Consider the following 15,998-nt stretch of genomic DNA (forward strand, 5'->3'; position numbering starts at 1 on the left):
TTGATAGAAGGCACAGAGAATGCAAAAATTTTTTAATTTATTTATTTTTTTGTCTTGGGAAGCTAATGGAATTGTAAAAAAACCAACCCATAAGGTCCATGACACTGATTTCCCAATCTTGAGGGATCATGGCAGGTGAAGGCATGCCTGGTTGCAGAGCCCCCATCGTGGCCATGACAGCATTGACTTGCCACAGGTCATGCAAAAATCGCCATTTTGCTGATTTCTTTTTTTTCACAAACACTGGAGTATTCCACAGACTGTGAGATGGTTCAATGTGTCCGGCAGCTAGTTGTTCTGCTACCAATTCTTGCAGGGCCTTTAATTTTTTCAATTGGTAGGGGCCACTGATCCACCCACACAGGGTTATTTGTTAACCAAGTTAAAACAAGCGTGGGTTGTCTAACACCCTGCAGCACAGTGGCCCCCGTTAAAAATCTGTGATAATTCTCACCCCCCACTGCGACAAGCAATCCCTCCCCCATAAATTGAGGGGAGCTGCCATCACATATGGTTTAATAACTGCTTGTTGGCCCTCAGGATTGGCAATCGGAACTGGTGTGGCTGCTATCTTTGCATGTGTGGATCCTCCCAGCCCCACTACTCCCATACCAGCCTCCTCTGTTGGCCAGGTAGACGGCCACAGATAATCGGCAATAATAGTCACATCAGCTCCGGTGTCCAGGAGCCCTGCAAGCCTTACTGTAGTCGGAGATCTTCCGTGATTTGACAGTGTGCACGTCATATGTGGTCAGGATGATGAGACAGTCTGAGACCAGCAGACCTGAGGAGGTCCCGTGGAGCCGAAGCCTCCATCGCATCGCAGTCGCTGTTCTGCTTTTGAAATAGAACTCGAAAAAGGAACAAGTTGAGCAATGCGAGTACCTTTAGGGATTGTTACTGGTGGGTAGGGGATCGAAATCATCGTGCAAATTTGACCTGTTAAAGCAGCATCAATAACTCCCACATGCACGATTATTCCATTCAACGTGCTACCTGATCTTCCCGGTAGCAATGCACTCGGTCCCCGTCCTATAGGACCCCTTGCATCAAGAGGGACCTTAACGATGTCTTTCGTGACTAGAGTTACTGTGTCAGCAGTGGATACATCCAACCTTGCTAAGCCAGCTGTTGCAGCTGACAATTGTTCGCAGAGAGCAATTGGCCGGCTGTCGGGAGGGGATTTGTTCTCCTTGCACGCCCTCTCACGCTCATTTTGTGGTTTTCCTGTAGCGGCTGTCCATTAGCATGAAATTTGGAATGACATTTTTTTGCAAAGTGTCCTAATTTCCCACATTTCTTGCAAGTAATCTCCGGTGAGTGGTGCACCGGTTGTTTACCTGGTGATGTTTTGTGTGGAGAAGTTACCATGATGTGCCCTTCACTGCCACACCCAGAGCACTTTCCAGAATTTCTCATAGCATTGGCTAGGGTGGTCACTGTGTGTGCCAGTGTCCCAACTTTAGAACATGCAGCTACCATGTCAGGGACAGAAGGATCTCCTGGCAGAGCCTGTATGATCTTTTGACAGTCCTCATTAGCATGATCTTTTACCAACTGTTTGCATAGCATTTGTCTTAAGACCTCATCTTCTACCTGTTTTTCCAGGGCAGCAGATATTTTTTCTACAAATTGTAAAAAGGGTTCTGTTGGGCCTTGGCGGATAGTGATGTATTTTTGCTTCGGAGCTGCCATATCCATGGTTCGCTTTATTGCCATAAGGCCTATATTTCGTGCTTGTTCGAGAGCCAGCGGAGGCCATGTAGCCTGTATCTGAGGCTTACTATACTGCCCTTCACCAAGCAAAGCATCCTCTCCAAGGCCTAATCTCGGGTCACCCTGTGGCAGTCGTGAATTATGCAGCGCCTCCGTGCGTGCCATCTGCCTCCAGGTGGATTGAAATACTTGCAATTGTACGGGCTGAAACAGCACTTGTGCTAGATGCATAATATCATATGGACACAGCAGATCTGTGCTAATTATACGAATAAGTTGCATTACCTCAGGAGAATTGATTCCAAATTTTTGTACTTTATTCTGCAAATCCTGCACTACTCTCCAGCCTATGAGATTGTGCTCATCGTGCCGGTTTGTGCCTGCAGTAGCTTTGAAAACAGGAAATGTAACAGGAGCCTCTGCTGCGTTATCTAGAGGCTTTAGAAATGCAGGTGTTAGAGAGCACGGGCTGAGGCGTTCTACTAGATCCCAGTTGCCGGAGTCGGCAGCATATCTTCTAACTCCCTCCCAAAATTGATCAGGGGATCTCGGGACCACAGTTACTGTGGACGGAGGGAGAGTCCATGGCAGGGGTTCTTTTGGTATGGTTTTATCTGCGAGTTGCAGGGATCGCATAGTGTCAATTAGAGATTTTTCTGCCTCAGTTTCATTTTTGCTCTCATTTTCCGTGCAGCCCTCACATTTGGTTTGAGTCTCACCATCCTTTCGGCCCTCACTTTCGGTACGGCCCTGGCTTTCGGTACGGCCCTGGCTTTCTGGCTCAGTGTTAATCGCCACGTTTTTCTCTTCGGGGGGGGCTGATGGAGTCACCCCTTCTGCCGCCACACCGGTAGGTGAGGAGGGCCCCTCATCGCCCGGTAAAGTAATTAATGGCGTAGGAGGAGGAGGTAAATAAGGGTATGATCTGATTTTGCTCATGAGGGGTTTTCTGCCCGCAACTGCTGATATTGCAGCATCGGCCGCAGCTGTTACTTGAGCAGAAACTTTTTCATTGATAACATTTTCTGATTTCTCATCTTTCTTTTGCTGATCTTTCGCATCACATTCTGCTTTCCATTCCTTCAGGGTCTCACGTAATAGACGCCATACGATCGCCAACTTACAGAGCTCTTTCTGTCCTTTAGAGATCTCATCAAACATTTTCCAGCCCACTGCTTGCCATGCATCCACACTGAATGCAGTAACTGTTGTGGCTGTAAAGCCTTGCACCTTACACCGTATTAAAATCCGTTTCAGGCTTTGTTCTGCGGTTTTAACCCCTTTTCTTTTTAATAGGGCTTTCCAGGTAGACAAAATCGTCTCCTTTTCTTTTGTTAATTTCTGTCCCATTCTAACAGTTTAGTCCCCGGTGGCTCACCTTATTAGGTGTCTAGGCTCAGGTCCGGACCAGGCAGATTCCACTGCTCTCAGCTTCACCGGGCTCCGTCTCCGCAGCTTTTCTCGCTGCCGGTATACTCTTTCGCAGCTCTCGTTGCCGCTGGTATACTTCTCTCTAGTGCTGGATTTATCGCCGTTAGATGATCTGTTCGCTCAGGCGCATCGGGGTCACCATTTGTCGTGGTAGAGACGGACACGACAAGTAATAGATCATGCAAAATGGCTACTTTATTGTTCTAACACACCTTTTTATCCCCTTCTTCAGAGTATGTGTTAGTATATGATTGGCTTAGTAACTAACAATTCATGATTGGTGAGTTTGTCAGGACGGTTCTTCTTATCACTATCTTGTTTTCGTACTGGTCTTCTCGGATCTTTCCAGACTTCTCAAGGATATACTACAAGCTGCTCAAGGTCACGCTGTTCTCGAACTGTCAGGAATTCCGTAGACTTGTTGCATCCCCCAACAACCTGACACTCTCACTTTCTATAACATAGTGATATGAATATGAGCAATTACATTTTTGGCATTGTCTCTTGGAAATAGTACAGATTTATTCCTTTTATCCCATTCCTAACATAATTCGTATGTAACTATATATTAGAGATACTGCCTTTCAGTGACAGAACTAAGAAGAGCCACAGCAACTCAAGACTTCATTTGTCAAAAAGGATGTCATCATTCTTAATACCAAGACAGGGGTCCTGATTCCAGTGTCATTCATAGGGATTTTGCGCCATTGTGATGTTAATAAATTATTCTCAGATGACATTAAGATGAAGACGATTAGACTCTTGGTATTGCTGTTTCATGATTTCTGTTCATAGGGTTTCATGCTTCGTATTTTGTTTCACTTTTTTACCCCATCCCCAAATTTGATTTTATTTGCATTTTTTTATCAACTAGCTAGTTGGAGCTCAGCACACTATTCTGGCTTTAAAAAAAACAAACCTGAAAGCTATAGAAAAATCTTCAGAGAAAATGGGTCCTTTCTAAAGACTGTGAAAATGAAAAACTTTCGATTTATTGAAGTTGTAGTATAAATGTGTACATCCCATAGTAGGGAGTACTAAGTGACTATGTTCCTGCACTGATGTCTGATACTTGGATATTTAGTATGAGTGTGAATGAAGTAAGGGCATGCATTTTTTTGTGCATATGGGAAGTGCATGTCTGTCTTTCACAGTCTAGTCCTTTGCGACCTGTTTGTATGTGACTGTTACAGACTCCAATTTTGAATCCAGTCCAGTGCAGGAGAGGATGGTGGCTGTGTATGGTTTGATTTGTTTTGCAGTCTGAAGACAAGATTGTTTTTGCAGATCAACTCAGACATACACTAATTAGAAAAGTTCATAGAGTCTTTTACATCAGTCAGTGCTAATGCTCTACATGTGTTCATTAGATTCATATAGAATTACAAAACCGTTATACTCTGCAATATAGTATTTGCCTCTAATGGTCAGGAATAAGGCTGTATTATCAACTTCCTTTAGCAGTTCCTTGTTGAGAGTATTTGATTTCCATGTAAATCTGTTCTGATAAAGTTGTTGCTAAGAAGCAGCCATGACTGATTTTTTTTTTTGAAAGACGAAGTGACACTCTGAGAACAAATGAGTGTCACCCTAAAATACTTGAGTATAACAAGTACCAATGCTATTTTATGTGAGCATATAAATTGCAGCATCACAGGAGGCCATGCCCAGAATTGTGACCTAAATGTACTAGGTGTTGCAAATCCAGGGAGATGTTAGAAAAAGAAAGGGTAGACAAGCCAGAAGTGGTCAAGAGATAAGTTATTAAGGAGAGAGGTAAAACTCTTCAGAAAGGAAGAAGGTAGTAAATGAGCAAAAGGGCCACATCAGAAAAAAAGTCAGCCAAGAATACTTGTTAAAGGTCTAATTAATGTAGAAATTATTTACGAAAATATTTCATACATCATCTTGAAAAAAATGAAACATTGCTTTATTTAGAGCCCTGCAAAATAGAAACGACGATACTTCCAATGTTTTAGCAAAACCTCATTGTAATTTTGTGACTGGTTTCATAATAAATGCATCCATTTTCAGATCTGCTGTAGCAAAACTTCCAGAGCTTGGTTTGTAGTGTGGCTGTCTCCAGGATAGCTAACCTGCCTGGTATGGTGCAAGCAGTGTTCTGTGTAGGGCATTTTCATGCTTGCCATGGAGTCAATTGCAAGGAAAGCTGGCAGAAGACAGGTGGCAGGATGAAATCTCCAGGAGATGAGGCATCATGTGGCAGGGAGGAAGAGGTGGCTGTGAATAGCAGTAGAGGACCAACATCTAGAGGCAAGTCAGCCAACTTGTGGAGCTAATCCTATAGCTTGTGAGTGACGCTGCTGGGACATGCTGAAATTTGAAGTGACGCCTTTCTGTTCACAGTTGCCCTTTGCTCTGCTGCAGTAATTTTTAGGTCTGCATTTGAAGAGGATTTTGAGTATTTGAGGCTTCACTGCTTTAGGAATAGGCTCGGGAAAGAAGTGTGTTTTTCTGAGGCAATTCTGTATCTTTGATCTGAAGCTATATTGGCAGGGATATTCTTCCAAACAGTCTATCCAGCTCCCTTCCTTCTTCAAAGCTGAGTTGTTTTTAAACAATGTCCCAAAAGATCTAGTTGAGCATAATCCTAAAAAGCTATAACCATGTTAAAGCAAAGTAATTGCTTTTCTTCTCTTTATGATTTCTTATAGATGCAGACAACCACAAAATCCTACAGTTAGTCTGTCACTAAGGCTATTCCATGTTGTAGAACAATGGCAGATGTTTCTCCTGGCTATCACAAGAATTTTTATTGACACGTGATTGCTGAGCACCAAGACTTTTCTCAGAAGACCACCTGTTACAGGCCAGTAAGGGTTTCTGGGCAGGGGCTAGGATCTCCATTCTGAGGCCAAAGAGAGATATATAGCTGCTGAGTGCTCTAGGGACAGGGGCTACAGAGAAAGCTGCTGAAATGATTGCTGTGACAGAGACAAAAAAGGAATCAGTTTCACTATTGCTAAGTGATTTAATGTCAATTGTGAAAAAAAATATCAGGCACTAATGCTCTGGAAGGAAAGTAAGTTGCCTTTTGCTTTGTGCTCACTGAAGGCCAGTTTTGGACAGCCTCTCTTCTGTGCTGAAGCTTCTTGCCCTTCCAGCAGCCCTCTTCCAAATGCCGAATGTTGCCTCCCGAGCACATGTGAAATTTAGGTCATCAAGACTTAAAGCCTGTTTACACAGGAAGATAGTGCAGTGCTTGGAAAGTAGTTGGTGGACTGTTCACCGGCTCCCCATGTCCTCATTTTCAGGTGTAGGTGAGCCTTGGGATTTTGTTTTCAAAGCCTGTTTTCGAGGCTGGAGAATGCTTGGAGATGAAGAGGAGCCAGGCTGGGACTCAATGCAAGTCCAAGAAATCTTTAGTTGGGCTGTAGGATCATCTAAATAAGAGTTGAGTAAACAGCGATACCACATTTCTGCAGACATTGTTTATAATTTGAGCATGGTATGTGAGTTGATTGTGTATAATCATTCAATTTTGCTTCTGTGCAGAATGTCATGTTTAAGGTTAGCTAGTGTGGATGTAAATGAAAAATTAATTTGAAGCTATTATGCTGGAATGTTTGTTGAGAGCAAATTGAGAGGTATATTTCAATGTAAGACTTTATAATTCATGCAGTCTTTGTGGACTATAGAAATCCACTCACAGAAAATGAAAAATTATACAAGACTGAGTTATAGTGCTATGTGACTAACACCTCCACTAATAACTATAAACTGTGGATTCATGCATTACTGATGTGCTTCTCTCCTGACTGAACCTATCTTGATACTGAAGCCTGCGGAAGTAACCTGCTAATGCAGTGAAATGTATGTAGTTTAATTATATATATTATATGTTTGTTCAGCTACAGGCCTCATTCAGTTCTGAATAGACATAAATCAACATTTGAAGAGACCAAAGTATCTGCCATAAGACCCCTCAAGGTCTACCTTTTTGGCATCATGGAAGATTAAGGCTGGAAGGGGAGTGTCCTAAGCCTGTGTCAACTATCTTTCCTGACAGACATTTATCTAACTTGGCTTCAAGATCTCCAGAAGTGGAAATTTCTGTACAATTTATGAACAATTCCAGTGCCTGAGGAAGTCTTCCTAACATTTCACTTCAGTCTCTCTTCTTGCAATTTTATCATTCAACTTTTCATTCCTGTCCAGTGTAGACATGAAATAAATATTGTTCCCTTCCTGATGCAACAGCCTTGAAGGCTGTTGTCATGCACCTCCTCAGACATCTCTTCTTTAGGATAAAATAAATCTCATTTCTTCCAGTTTTTCCTCAGGTCTCTGAGCATTCTTATAGCTTTCCATGTCATGTTTTCAGTTGATTTGCTTGGATGGGAGAGTCCTGTAGATAGTGCCTCTGAACTCTAAGAAATAAATCAAGGAGGGTTTAAAGGAAGGAAATAGTTTCATTAGCAAAGGGGTTTTTTTGTTTGTTCTTGTTGGTTTTTTTTAAACAAATGTAAGTTAGATATCAGGGAGAATTTCTCCATGATCTGCCATATCTACATATCTTCTAACTACGTCTAACCATATCGATCTAAACAGAATTTGCAAAATTGTTCCAGTTGACTACTCCAAGTAGCTTTCCTGTTCTCTCAGATAAAGACTGTCTAAAAAGCATAGGGAAACTTGTGTTGCTTCTGTACACATTGTATTTATCTTCCAGACAACAGAGGAACTCATTCCCAACCCTAGAAATGGGACTGTTAAACCTTGGATTATTTATGAAAAGTGTATAGGGAAGAGATTGTTGAATTAAATAGCTTTAAAAGGAAATGAAAGGCAATGAGGATTTAATTTTGGCTGAATTATTCTTTTTTGCTCGATGCCAACAAGTGCATTCCATCTGATCTTTATTCTTATTGCTGTGATTTTTTTCACTGTAATATTTTTGAAGGTGTCATGGTTTCAGCCCAGCCGGTAACAAAGGACCATGCAGCCGCTCGCTCACTCCTCTGGTGGGATGGGGAGGAGAATCAGAAAGGAGAAAAGAAAAAAAAAACAACAAACAAACAAAAAACCAGAACCTCGAGGGTTGAGATAAGGACAATTTACTGGGACAACACAAAAAGAGAAGTTACAACAACAACGGTAGTAATAAAAGAATATACAAAACAAGTGATGCACAGTGCAACTGCTCACCACCCAGAACCTGACTCTCCACCACTTCCCCCACCAAAAGCCAAGAGAGCTCCTCCCAGCCTGCTCCCCATTTATATACTGAGCATGATGTCACATGGTATGGAATAGCTCCTTGGCTAGTTCAGGTCAGCTGTCCCAGCTGTGCCCCCTGCCAAGTTCCTGTGAAAATTAACTCTGTCCCAGCTGAACCCAGGACAGAAGGATTGTCTTTTTACCCACATTTCCTAGATATCCAAACATGCAGGTGGCTATAATGAATGGTCTTTGTGATGTATATTAAAAAAGATAAATCATTATTTCTTTCCTTCTTTCTTTAAAATTTTCTGCTTCCCTGTATCCTTACTTCTCTGACTCACATTTTTATTGATTAATACACCACATCCCTGCTAGATTTTTGTCTCAGATCTGTTTCATTTTACTACCAACGATGAGAGGCCATAAATTCATCATTCTTTATGACAGGACACATCATCTGAGCATTTCATGACAGTGAAAATGTGTCCATGAAGCAGCAGGCAGCTTTGTAGCCACCATTAATCCTGTAGCTGGAAGAGGGATATAAGTCAAGGGGCTCAGTGGTTTGGCGGCAGGGGCTGGCAGTCCCTCCCAATTCCTAGTTGTGACTGACAAAGACCCTGCCTGCATCACTGGGCAAATCAGCAAGCCATGCAGAACTCTTTTTGCTGCCTCCAAACAAGGAATAATAGTAGTATGTATTTCATGGAGGACAAACTGAGGATTTATTGGTTATGGTGCTTAAGACTTTGAAGATATGTATCAGATTGTGGTTGTGATATCTGTTATACAAATGCCTCTTGTTCTGCCTGAAAGTAGAAGGAAATCAGTAACCTTTGTACCACAGGCTAAGGCTTCCCTGATGACATCCCTGGAGAGTATGTCATGGAGCAGAGATGGAGGAGAATGGGCTGCTCAACTTCGGTCCTGAAAAATCAATACTGAGATAACCAACATGCATAAGAGACTTCACCAATTTTCCTAGAGGGCTTTTCTGTCCTGTGAAGTAGGTTTCTTGGGTGAACTGCTGTGCCAGTCTGTCCCAGACCTACTGACCTGCACATCTGTCCTTGCGTCCTGTAGATCTCATGGCTTTCAGTGAGCAACTTAGAAGCATAGAATGGTTAGGATTGGAAGGGATCTTTAAATATCATCTAGTCCAACCCCACTGCCGTGGGCAGGGACATCTTTCACTAGACCAAGTTGCTTAGAGCCCTGTCCAACCTTGAACACTTCCAATGATGGGACATCCACAACTTCTCTGGGCAACCTGTTCCAGTGTCTCACCACCCTCATCGTAAAAAATGTCTTCCTTATGTCCAATCTAAACCTACCATCTTTCAGTTTAAAACTCATTGCCCCTTGTCCTGTCACTACAGGCCCTTGTAAAAAGTCTCTCTCCGTCTTTCTTAGAAGCCCCCTTTAAGTATTGAAAGGCTGCAATAAGGTCTCTCCAGAGTCTTCTGCAGGCCAAACAACCCCAACTCTCTCAGCCTTTCCTCATAGGAGAGGTGTTCCATCCCTTTGATCGTTTTTGTGGCCCTCCTCTGGACTTGCTCTAACAGGTCCGTGTCTTTCCTGTGCTGAGGACTCCAAAGCTGGATGCAGTGCTCCAGGTGGGCTCTCACAAGAGCAGAGCAGAGGGGGAGAATCGCTTCCCTTGACCTGCTGGCCATGCTTCATTTTATGCAGCCCAGGATGCAATCAGCTTTCTGGGCTGCAAGCCCGCATTGTCAGCTTATGTCCAGCTTTTCATCCACCAGTACCCCCAAGTCCTTCTCTGCAGGGCTGCTTTCAATCCCTTCATCCCCCAGCCTTTACTGATATTTGGGATTGCCCCAACCCAGGTGCAGGACCTTGCACTTGGCCTTGTTGAACTTCATGAAGTTCACGTGGGCCCACTCCTCAAGCCTGTCGAGGTCCCTCCGGATGGCATCTTTTCATCCAGCTAATCAACTGCACCACTCAGCTTGGTGTTATCTGCAAACTTGCTGAGGGTGCATGCAAATCCCACTATCTATGTAATTGGAAAAGATATTAAATAGTATTGGTCCAGGTACGGGCCCTTGAGGGACACCACTCGTCACTAGTTTCCACATGGACATTGAGCCATTGACTGTAACTCTTTGGATGCGGCCATCCAGCTAATTCCTTATTCATCTAACAGTCAATCCATCAAATCCATACCTCTCTCATTTAGCGGCAAGAATGTTGTGGGGCCTGTATCAAAGGCCTTGGTGAAGCCCTGTTGGCTGTCTCTAATCACCTCCCTGCCTTCCATATGTTCCAATATGTCTTCCAGGAGGATCTGTTCCATGATCTTACTGGGCACGGAGGTGAGGCTGACTGGTCTGTAGTTCCCAGGGTCCTCCTTTTTACCCTTTTTAAAAATGAGTGGGATATTTCCCTTTTCTCCAGTCACTGGGGACTTCGCCTGACTGCCATGGCTTTTCAAATATGATGGAGACTACATCAGCCAATTCCCTCAGATCCCTGGGATGCATGCCATCAGGTCCCATGGACTTGTGTATGTTCAGGTTCTTCAGGTGGTCTCGAACCTGAGCTACTCTCACGATGGGAGGGACTTCATTCCCCCAGTACCTGCCTTGAGATTTGGGGACTCGAGAAATGTGGGAAGAGCAATTGCCATTGAAAACTGAGGCAAAAAAAATTGTTGAGTACCTCAGCTTTTTTCGTGTTGATTAGTTCTAGTTCTGTCTTTTTTATCAGGGGATAGTACATTTTCTTTAATCATGCTTTTTTTTTCAACATACCTGTAGAAGTCCTTCTTATTATTCTTCTCATCCCTTGCCATATTCAGGTACAACTGCGCCTTAGCTTTCCTGATTCTATCCCTACACATCCGGGCAGCGTCCCTATATATTTCCTAGGATACACGTCCCTGGTTCCACTGCCTGTGCATTTCCTTCTTACACTGTACTTTGAGCAGGAGGTCTCTTGCCTTCCTTGCTTGATTTCTTACACATGAGAATTGAGAGCTCTTCTGCTCTAAGAAAAATGCCCTTAAAGAGCTGCCAGCTCTATTCAGCTCCTTTGTCCCTGAGGGCAGCTTCCCAGGGGGTCCCATCCCCTAATTCCTTAAACAACTGAAAGTTTGCTCTCCTAAAATTCAGGGTCTTGACTTTACACTTCACCTGGCCCATATCCCTCAAGACTGTGAATTCCACCAGGGCATCATCACTGCAGCCCTGGCTGCCACCAATCTTGACCACTCTAATTAGTTAATCTGTGTTGGCAAACAACAGGTCCAGTAATGCTTCTCCTCTGGTTGGGCTGTCTATCACCTGGATTAAGAAATTATCCTCAATGCACTCCAAGAGTCTCCTGGACTGCTTACAGCTTGCTGTGCTACTTTTCCAGCAGATATCAAGGTGATTGAAGTCCTCCAGCAGGATCAGGGCCTGCAAGCGTGATGCTTCCTGTAGTTGAAGTAAGAATGCTTCATCAGCAGGCTCCCCTTGATCAGGAGGCCTGTAGTAAACACCAACGACGAGGGTTCTTTTGTTGGCGTGGCCCCTAATTTTTACCCATAAGCTCTCAACCTGTTCATCGCTGTTTTTCAGACAGCTCTGTGTGATCAATCCATTCTTTAACATAGAGGGCAACACCACCACCACCCCGACCCTCCTTCCTTGCCTGTCCCTTCTGAACAGTTTATAGCCATTGATTGCAGTGCTCCAGTCATGTGATTTGTCCCCCCACATTTCAGTGATAGGAATTGGGTCATAGCTTTCTAGCTGCACAGTGGCTTCCAGCTCCTCCTGTTTGTTACCCATGCTGTGTGGATTGGTATAGAGACACTTCAGTTGAGCTGTCGACCTTGTCACCTTTTTAGAGGTACAAGCCTTAATTCCTTTGAGGCATTTCACATGTGTTTCTCTGTTGGTTCCTAAAACATCATCAGCCCCTGGCTCTTCTCTGTTGCTCAAAACTCCATCCCCTTCCCCCCTAAGTCTAGTTTAAAACTCTCCTTATATATTCTGGCCAGCTTGTTGGCAAAGACCCTCTTGCCCCATTTGGTCAGGTGAATCCCATCAGCTCCCAACAGACCTGGCTTTATGAAGGGCTCCCTTTGGGGATCCTTGGGAGTTTTCCATAGTCAGAAACCTCTCTTGCAGATATTATGACTTCTGGAATGCTCTAGGCTTGTGCGTAAAGGGATGTGTGAAGGAGTGACATAATACAAGCTTAAATAAGCACTGGTGGGTGCAGATCAGTTAAATACATTCATGATACCTTTCAGAAGACATGAAATTATTTATCCTCTAAACACCCAAGCCTGGCAAATCTCAGTTTTCTGAGTCACAAACTTAACATCTATAATGTAGTTTTTGGCTCAGCGTGTTGCACATTAGTCACTGGGATAGGGGGACATGCATTGTTTGAGCTGTGAAGAGCATTGTGTTTCAGCAGGATAGGCTTGGGCATAATGTTGCTTGGGGTGATCTTATTCTTGTGGTTTTTTTCATCACCAATGATGGTATATATTAACTCCATAATACTTGTTTGGCAACTGAGTGTGGCAGTGAATATTGAGATGATAGCACTAAGGCTAACACCAATGGCTGTGTTCTCAGGAGCTGGCAGGGATGGGGATATGAGATGAGGGGTCGGTTGGAAGGTGGAGGGAGGTAAGAAATGCTATTGCTCCACAGAGCCAAACTTCTGGGGAAGCATAGTAGCACCATGCCTTGAGCTTTCCCACATTAAAAGCATCAACAGCTGCAAAGCAAAGAGCATCACTTTAATAAGCTCTCTCTGAATGAATTTGCAGAAGAATCTGAAATTACTTTGAACAGGTCCACCAGCTGAAGAGAGACTAGACAGGTTTATCTTTGGGAAGCTTATTCAGCTAGCTTTGAAATTTTTTTTCTGTTGTGTTCTATGTATGCCTTTTAATTCAATGCCCTGTATTCAGCATGCAGCATTTAAGAGACCAATAATATAAAATAATGTTGGTACAATTGCTTTCTATTAGTCTGGCTGTCTTATTCAGTCTTAATAATATGCAATTGCAGTCTTAATATGGAATTGCATAAACATTATTTAATATCACAGTTGCCTATAGTTGTTGAATTTAGGAATGTAAAAGAGCATTCAAAATAAAGCTTGTAGCATCTCAGTCAGAAAAAAGTGTGCCAAGCCATGACTGATGACTTGTCTTCTAGAGGAAGTGGAAGATAAGCAGGGATTCAAGAGCTGAGCTAAAAAGGAGATGTATATTCTTTTAAGAAATTTGGATCTTAGCTTGATAACAAGAAAGTTTGAGTCTCTGTTCTTGATGAGGTATAAAACTTGCCTTTTAATCATGCAGAAAAAAAGAATTTCTTGGAATCTACAGCAAATACATGAGTCTCATGGGGAAAGAAGTCTTGTATAAGTGCTTTTTGAGAACAAGGTATTTAACTAGTGAAAAAATACTTCCATCCCAAAAGGAAAAAGAGAGAAGATTAAGTATGGGCTCAAAATCCAACAGAGCAGATGCTGACTGGTGATATGCACTCACTGTCCTGCTTTTGACTGATAGTAACTTCAGGAATAATTCAAGTGATGTGTGATGTACAAAAATGTGTGGCAAGGGGGATGTGTGATATGGTGGCCTCCAAGAAATCTTTTTATAGTTCAGAGAGTAAATGCATATACAGTAGATTGCTTATATAGTCAGCACATTAGGTTGAGGGAGAAGTAAATGGATACAGTGATTGTGACCATCTAAACTAAAGTCTGGGAATACGTGCTAGCAATGCCATGCCAAGTGCAAACCAGAACCATATGTTCTTTCTGATTCTGCAAGCCTTTTTTTTTTGCCTGAGACTGCTTAGGTGAGTGTGGTGAATTGACCCTGGCCAGCAGCCAAGTACCCACATAGCTGCTATGAGTTCCTATTGATTATCCTGCTTTACTGTCCTAGAAATGTGTAATGGACACTTTTCCATGCCATTGCTGTATGCATGGTAGAAGCAAATGATGACAAAAAAGCTCCTCCTCCTGTGAAGCAGAGAACAGCAAAGATGAAAGACTTAGAGCTCTGAGTGCCTCTAAGTCCATAGCAAGAAAATTCACTCATTTGCTGTAAGGGAAGGGATTTGACCCTCATACTAAAGCTGTATTAGTATAAAAAGACTGCATCATTTCCATGAAAAAGTGTATTTGTTTGCTTGCTTTTTGGTGCCATTAGCTTGACATTCAGAAAGTTGGAGACCTAAGGACAATCTCTAGAAAAAATGAACAAGTTTTTTCATGTGTTTGCACTCTATTTCTACTGCACACAAACTCACATGCACTTGAAAAATGTGTTTTGTGTGCCATCTGAAGGCCCAACAGTTTGTTAGGCTCTGCACTTTGGAAAAATCTTCACCAAAAACATAATCCTGGTAGCTTTCCTAGTAGAATCAGTCTTTTGAGGATTTGGGTGATCAGTAAGGACAAAAGCAGCCTTGGTATTAGTATTCCATTTGATAAATTGCAGAGATCTAGGCTTCACTTACATTTGTCAACAGTGACTTTCCAGTGAAGTACAAGGCATTTGAAAAATTACTTCTATTGTTTCAAGCCAGTGGAAGAAGTACTTTTTCAAACAATGAGATTTCTCTCATGCACCATTACACCAATTAGGGAGAAAGAAAGCAGGATAGGAGTGGGAATATGCTTGAGCCTCTAAAGCTATGGTTGAAGTAGCCACATGCCAATTTATTTATGTTTTATTCCTGTAAGCCATGCTATGTAATGATAAAGTGCTTTTGTTATAATACTGTGAACCACAAAACTGTAAGAGAGTCTAAGTTTCTTTTCTTTAAAGCTGCCCTTTCTTGGCTGATGTGTCTGGGCCTGTCCTGGTTCTTATCTTGTTCCTCAATTGTGTATATGTGGTATATCCTCCCCATCTTTTCTCCTGCCCTCCATGAAGCATCCACAAGATTTGCTGTTGGTCTCCATCCTCTCTCCCTCTGCATCCCCTAACTTTCCTGCAAACACAGATGCCATCTATGTGCAGGTGATACTCAGATCCCCATCTTGCCTCTGCATTGTCCTCTTCTGTTCAGCCTAAAACCTCTCTGGGGCTCCAAAGGAGTGGCTGTTGACTCAGAGTAAACACAGCTTTTTGTCTTCCCCAAAGTCCTCTCTGCTGCTCCCTTCTTTGATTGCTGTGAACACTGCTGTCGCCCTGCCTGTCACTTTTGCCTGCAGGACAAACACAGGTGTCCTCTGAGGATGCCATTCATATAAGGTTTTAGCTCCATGGTGCTTTCATTAAAAATACAAAGTACAAACTGAGAAAAAAATAAAAATTGTCACTAAGTTACTGAACCTCTCCTTCTGGAAGGTCACTAGACTTGGGTATTGATGGGGCCTCATAAGGCGGAGAAATGTTCCCCTAGGCTGGACAAGCCCCTGTGAAATGACCCCAGATCTCACAGTGGGGCGGGAAGAGTATTTTCCACTGCTCTTCTGAGCATCTGCCTTGCACCTACTGCAACTGTGCAAATTGTCCTCTGGATTTTGCCTCTCAGCCATTTTGTCCTTCAGGAATCATACAGCGTCCCACATTAGGATGAGCTCATCTCCTCCATGTCTGTTGTCATGTTATAATGCCACCTCAAATGGAAGGCAGATGTTTGCCAGCTTTGTGGGAAAAGGAATTATTG

The 15,998-nt window shown here is 43.0% G+C and overlaps 1 protein-coding gene across 1 annotated transcript in view; it reads left to right on the forward strand.

Moving 5' to 3' along the window:
- The window catches only part of LOC126035573 (BDNF/NT-3 growth factors receptor-like), a 123,221-nt gene that overhangs the window by 104,475 nt on the left and 2,748 nt on the right, over positions 1-15,998 (forward strand). The gene's annotated exons all lie outside the window — the stretch shown is intronic.

This window comes from Accipiter gentilis, chromosome W, assembly GCF_929443795.1.
Source record: "Accipiter gentilis chromosome W, bAccGen1.1, whole genome shotgun sequence".
In the NCBI taxonomy this organism is placed as follows: domain Eukaryota; kingdom Metazoa; phylum Chordata; class Aves; order Accipitriformes; family Accipitridae; genus Astur; species Astur gentilis.